The sequence below is a fragment of the Bidens hawaiensis genome, unplaced genomic scaffold (assembly GCF_021521415.1).
Source record: "Bidens hawaiensis isolate Kalapana, Puna unplaced genomic scaffold, B.hawaiensis_p1.1 tig00068548_1, whole genome shotgun sequence".
Taxonomy (NCBI): Eukaryota; Viridiplantae; Streptophyta; class Magnoliopsida; order Asterales; family Asteraceae; genus Bidens; species Bidens hawaiensis.
Window position 1 is genome coordinate 1 of NW_027502102.1, and position 6,956 is coordinate 6,956.

A 6,956-nucleotide genomic window follows, 5' to 3' on the forward strand; every position below is an offset into this window, starting at 1 on the left:
AATTTTATGAACATTTCGATATTAATTTAACATGGCTCGGGTTTAAGTAAGTTTATGCCGGTTTGTAGATAAAAATAAGCATGTTTTATCGGTCTATTTAGAATAATATATAACTTTATATATTAAAATTTATAAAATAACAAATATAAGTAGGAGTTATATTAATATAATATTAAAAGCTAAATAGTTAACTAAAACTAGGGGTGTAAACGAGCCGAGCCATGGCTCGACTAGGTTTGAGCTCGGCTCATGAGTAGATTTTCAAGCTCGAATTCGGCTCATTTACTAATTATTAATTATTTTTATATATTTGTTTCTATTGTAATTTTATGTATAAAATAATATATATTATTTAGTTATTTTTATTTATTTTTTCATAATATTATATATATAAATTAATAATTATTAAATATATATTTTAAAAAATTATATGAATTACTGGCTCGCGAGCCGGCTCGAGCTCATTTATTTAACGAACTTACTTTTATGCTCGGGCTCTATTAAGCTCGGCTCAATCGAGCTTTTTAACGAGTCAATCTCGAGTAGCTCACAAGCAGCTCGGCTCGTTTGCGCCCCTAACTATAACTTTACAAACCAAACATATTGACAAGTTGATTATAAATTATGACTACAAATCAAACCAGCTAAATAATTTAAGTTTTAACCTAATACATGTTTATAAAAAAAACAACCAATGAGCTTTATACACATGAATGAATAAGCAATTAACTCTCTCTAATTCCAACTTTGTTATCATGTTAACTCTACATTTTACTTAACAAACCAAAAATTATACTTATTTCTTTTGCACCAAAACACGAAAACATCTGTACAAACCCGAATGTTATGTCGAAACTACTTTAACCCGTCTAAATTCGAACTGGCAGTCCAAAATTCTGAAACGTTCTGATTTCGCCACGAAGCCCAGCCGTTACAATCACCATACCCCAGCCCGACTTACTCAAGCTCGACCCATCACGACTCGGCTTCTTCATAGCCGAAACAAGTTTTTCCTCGGGCCACGTGGCAGAAAACCGGTCGAAAAAGTAGCCGTTATTCGCACTAGTAATAATCCGGGCTGCTACTAATTTGATCTTCGGGGGTTGGTGGATGGTTTAGTGCTGCCACGTCATTAAAGTGGTCGGTAGTGAGCCCATTGTGTTCTCTAGAAAGCCCGTCTTGGGAAGCCCAAGTGTCGGTTTTACCAGGCCACGGGACGGCTAGTGATACGTCTTGGCAGTGAAAATGCTCATAAGAATGAGTAACGGTTACACCTTTTCTGTATCGGCTCGCACGCGCATCGCCTTCGTGTTTCCAAATATAAACTTGTGAATCCTCGCTGGCACAAACAACGTGTTTCCTGTTTGATGTCACCGAGGCTGATATTTGCCTGTTTGTGTTGCGAAATCCTGCCATAAAGGACCGAGTGGAGTTGGTCAACGGGTCAAAGTGGTTGACTTTTTAATGCAAACAGAAACAAGCTGGGTAACCGGTAATGGGTCTAAAAGGAATCAAGTCAAAACAGGTTGACCAGGAAACCCCTTTCATACAAACGAGTTGGGTAACGGGCCAAGTTGAGTAACGGGTCAAAATGGTTTTAACAGTTCAATACAGACCAAAACAAGTTAGGTAACGGGTCAAAGCGAAATCGAGTCAAAACAAGTTGACGCAAAACTCCTTTCAACCAAATAAGTTGGGTTGCGAGTCAAACCAGGTTGACCCGGAAACACCTTTCATCAAACGAGTTGGGTGGCCGGGTTGAGTAACGGGTCAAAATGGTTTTAACTTTTTACTACATATCAAAACGAGTTGGGGTGACCCAAAAACACCTTGAATACAAACTTTTTTTTGTTATAAATGGCTTTAAAAAGTTATAAAACTTTGTAAACGTTATCTTTGAACTTGTGAACAAAATTGAGCCCTTCAACAACATGAACGAGTGAATCGAGAAAAAAACGGGTTGACCCGAAAACACTTTTCAACCAAATAAGTTAGGTAGGGAGTCAAACAGGGTTGATCCGGAAACACCTTTTATCCAAACGAGTTGGGTGGCCGGGTTGAGTAACGGGTCAAAATGGTTTTAACTTTTTATTACATATCAAAACGAGTTGGGTTGACCCAGAAACACTTTGAATCCAAATCTGTTTTTTATTTTTTTGTAATAAATGGCTTAAAAAGTTATAAAACTTTGTAAACGATATCTTTGAAATTGTGAACTAAATTGAGCCCATCAACAACATGAATGAGTGAATCGAGTCAAAACAAAATTGAGTAAAAAACGGGTTGACCCGAAAACACCTTTCAGGCTTTCAACCAAATAAGTTAGGTAGGGAGTGAAACAAGGTTGATCTGGAAACACCTTTCATCAAACGAGTTGGGTGGCCGGGTTGAGTAATGGGTCAAAATGGTTTTAACTTTTAATTACATATCAAAACGGGTTGGATTTACCCGGAAACACTTTTGAGTCCAAACCTTTTTTGTTTTGTTATAAATGGCTTTAAAAAGTTTTAAAACTTTGTAAACGTTACCTTTGAACTTGTGAACTAAATCAAGCCCATCAACAACACGAACGCGTGAATCTGCAGATGTAACGAGCACTTCTGATGTAGTACCAGGAGCAAACTGCAAAAGGTAATATGAATTTAAAGCTCAAAACTAAAAAATAATATATCAAAAGGCGAGTAGTAGCTAAATTTTTACCTGAAACCGGTTATCTTTCTATGACGAGAATTCTTCCTTTTGTTGTGTAGGTTGATTTGACTTTTTTGCTGCAACTTATTTTCTGCAAAATTTAAAAAATTGAGTGCAAAAAAAAAAAAAATGAAAAACAAACACGCGTACACACACATATTACATACCAGTTGTGTTGTATAAATAGCAGCTCCCCTTGTATGAACCAACAAGTGCAGCCTTCAATAATAATAATAAGGTTCCATCAGTCACAAAAGAACATACATATTAATATTTTCAAAAGAGGAATTTATGAGGACAACCGACAACCTGACCATCGGGTGTATAGCAAGCAGCCGTGACCATTTCACGCATATCATTCCAATCAACAACTTGATGATCAGGAATGCTCCATATGCGTACTTTAGCATCAAGTGATCCACTTATGAAGTATCTATCATCAACAGGATTGAACTGGATGCAAGTAACTGAATTTTAAAAACAATACTTAGTAATCATATATCAATATATCAACATATATTGGTTCATATGGTTATAAAAGAACATCATACCATAGTCATTGTGAGAAAAGATCTTCAAACACGACTTGCTAGATAACTGCCACAACCGCACGGTTTTGTCCATTGATGATGAAAGCAAATGCTGAGATTTGGACCATGACACGTCAAGCACATCATTCAAATGTCCTTCAAACGAACAAAACGGTCTTTCAGTAAGCCCAAACATGGTTTCTGGAACCACTATATGATCCAAACTTGTCGACTTTCTGCTTATTAATAACCGTCCTCTTTTCTTTTTCTCAAATTGGTTATCGAAACTCGGTTCTGGTGACCCGTTCGACCACAACAAACTATTCAAATTTCCATCTTGTCTATCAAAAAAAAGTTCGTCTTTTTTATCTAACGACACAACTTGCCAAACATGAATAACACAATCCTCACCCGCACTAGCAAGATACTTCCCATCTAAACTAAACTTAATCGTCCAGATCGATCCACTATGTCCTGGCTTTTAAACAAAGCCGTTAAATCTTTACAAGACTTCCCATAATGTCTAACGCGCACTCTCTCCGGACCATGAAACGACACATCTTGACTATCATCAGTCGCAGAACTAGACCTTCTTCCACCCGATAACGTATCTCTATCATCACTACTTCTCTCCTTATAACCTGCAACCGAACTCGCTACATTCTTAATATTCTTCAACCAACCACTTTTCTTCTTCATATTAGCTCCAATTTCATTACTGTTACCGTCCGGTAAATCCTTATTACCAGACTCAACATTCTCCCTTCTCATTAATTCCTGCACAATCGGCGATTGACCAACACACATTTCGAATTCTTCCATAGTTAAACGCCTCTCGGTTCCAACTTCCTTAATTAGGCAAACTTCATCCACCACAAACTCCTTCCCATTATCAAGATTCTTAATTAAACAAACTGAATCCTCATTATTAGTATCTTCACTAACCTCATCTTCCACAAATTCCTTCCCATTATTATTACTATTACTATTACTCCTATTATTATTATTATTTATGTTATTATTGTTATTATTATTATTATTATTATTACAGTCTTGATGATCAGCATATGTTGATCGAATGACGCTAAGGTTAGAAGAAACCGAAACCTGCAAATGATCAAGATTCTTAATTAGGCAAACTTCACTAACCTCTTCTACCACAAATTCCTTCCCATCATTGTTATCATTATCATTATCATTACTACTACTACTACTACTACTACTACTACTACTACTACTAACTCAGTGTTATCAACTATAAGCAACGAAAACGAATCTTGTTAGAGAGATTGAGAATTTTCACTTGGATTTTCAGAGAGTCGGATGGAAACTTTCAGATTAAAAGTTATTTGTCGGTTCCCTAAATACTTTAATCGGATAAAACTCTGAACATATATCAAGTAACTTAGTATGAATTTCGTGATAAATAAGAACCAGACTATCAACCAAAATAACAAAAACTGCCTTATGCGTAGGGCTGTAAACGAACCAAACGTTCAGCGAACATTTCGTGAACCGTTCGTTTGTTTAATAAATGAACGAACATGAACAAGAAATTTGGGTCAATCAGTTAAACAAACGAACATGAACAGAGCCCCCATTCATTTACTTGTGTTCGTAAACGTTCGGTAATGTGTTAAACTGTTAATGAACGTTTGTTCATGTTCGTTTGTATTTGTTGTTCATGAAACTTTTTGTACATTTATTTATTATTATATCTAAACATTTTATATTCTTCAATTTATCACCTCTTAACATAGAATAGGAAACCATATTCTCACATTATTTTTGTATTGTTTTCATTTAATAGGTTTTGATCAAATACAAATTAAATTAACGTGCGGTTTTGAGAGCGGAATCTAGGAAGGTTGCTAAGCATGAGGTAGCGTGTTTGGAGAATCAGCACGTGTTCATTCCATTTACCTTCGACACATTTAGATCCCTAGCTCCCGAGGCGGTTCGCTTCTTGGAGCGGGTGTAGAAGGTGGTCCACAGTGACTCGCAGAGCCCGAGGAACAATGGATTTATATTTAATAGAATAGGCTTTGCGATTCAAAAGGGGATAGCGGCGCAGCTTGTTGCTCGCTTACCTATTATCCAGATGTAGCTCGGTTTGTGTTATATATAATAAATCCTTAAAGAGAAAAAATTAAAATAATTAACGTGCTAACTGTGAGAATCATTAGTGTAATTATGTATACAACAAAGTGTATATATATAATTGTCAACTGAACACAGTTAGCACGTTAATTTAATTTATCGAAATTCAGATTTTATTAACAAAGCCTCCAAATTAATACTTATAACTACTAAAACAAGCGTGCACTCTGCTCCCTAACTTACTTAATGTTTATTATTATTATTATTATTATTATTATTATTATTATTATTATTATTATAACTACATTAGTTAGTCGACGAGTTAATTCAATTACACTAAAATAATACCTGCAAATGCTCGAGTCCGAATTGACAGAGCATTTGCAACCTTCGTTCGTCAACAGACGACGGACGCGAGATCCAAACCTCGTAATTGTCAACCGGACACGTCATCGCATTACAATTCCAATTAATCAGCATTGCGTCATCATCCACGTCATCAGTTTCCGACGAAGAAGACGAACAACTGAGTAACCGATTGAAAGAGTCGTGGAAACACTCGTCTTCATTGCTCATCGTTCCGACATTCCCATCGGATGATGACGTGGAAGTCTAGTTAACAGCGGATACGGCGGCGCGTGAGAGAGAACGGCGGCGCGTGGGGCTGGTTACGGAGAGGGTTTGGGTTTGATTTGGTGGAGGTGTAAAATGTTGTTAACGTGTATGAAGTATTTATATGTAGGTGATGATTAGATATATATTGTTAAATATTATTATTAACATTTTAAACTAATACTGTAATAGTTAGTAATCAATGTTGTAAACTTTGGGCGGATTTGACCATTGACTGATTGGCCGAAAATTAATTGGTGAAGTGGAGACCAGCGATTAATCGGCGCCTAGTCAGGATTTTTACAATGTAGGGTGTAATTAAACAAGCCAAGTTTTTTTTCGAGCTTGGACTGTCTGAGCCTCAAATAAAGCTCGTTTAGTAATCAGGTATGAGCTTGAGTCTTGTATGGGAACCTCGGTTAAGCACGTCGAGCGTTAACGGGCCTTGTGTATTAACAAGTTTTTACTCATTTTAGTCTTTTATGTATAATTTCATGCCACACAGCCTAGCTCAAGCCGGGCTTAAACTCGTTTAAGAGTTTTCTCAAAGTTTATATAAAAGGAGTTAATAACATATATAAATAAGTTGAGCCCGAGTTTATAAAACAATACATGAGCCAAGCTTGAGGTTCAAAAAAAGAGTTCAAAATGAGTTGAGCTTGAGCTCTCGTAGGTCAATACGACTCGAGCATGGGTCCGGCTTGGCTCGTTTACACCCTACAAATAATGCATTGCGAATAAAATAAAAGTAAATCACCACAACACCCTATTAATAATGCATTGCGAATAAAATAAAAGTAAAATCACCACAATAACCATGCTAACTAATACTCCCTCCGTCCCATTTTAAATGTTATGGGACCCAAAACACACAAATTCAAAATGTTTAATCATTTTATTTTATGAGCTGTAAAATGACAATAATGTACTTTAAGTTATTATGGCTAAAAACCATTTTTGTAAAATGAAACATCTAGTATATGTAATAGTAAGTGTACAACTAGAAATTGAATTTATATGTAT

At 36.0% G+C, this 6,956-nt stretch overlaps 1 pseudogene across 1 annotated transcript; it reads right to left on the minus strand.

Moving 5' to 3' along the window:
* Positions 1–710: 710 nt before the first annotated feature.
* Positions 711–5,897, minus strand: LOC143605191 (uncharacterized; annotated as a pseudogene). The gene is made up of 7 exons (XR_013148453.1): positions 5,670–5,897; positions 3,243–4,388; positions 3,001–3,158; positions 2,859–2,910; positions 2,703–2,782; positions 2,529–2,625; positions 711–1,409 (listed from the first exon to the last, which is right to left on the minus strand). The product of XR_013148453.1 is annotated as an uncharacterized LOC143605191 (transcript).
* Positions 5,898–6,956: the final 1,059 nt, after the last annotated feature.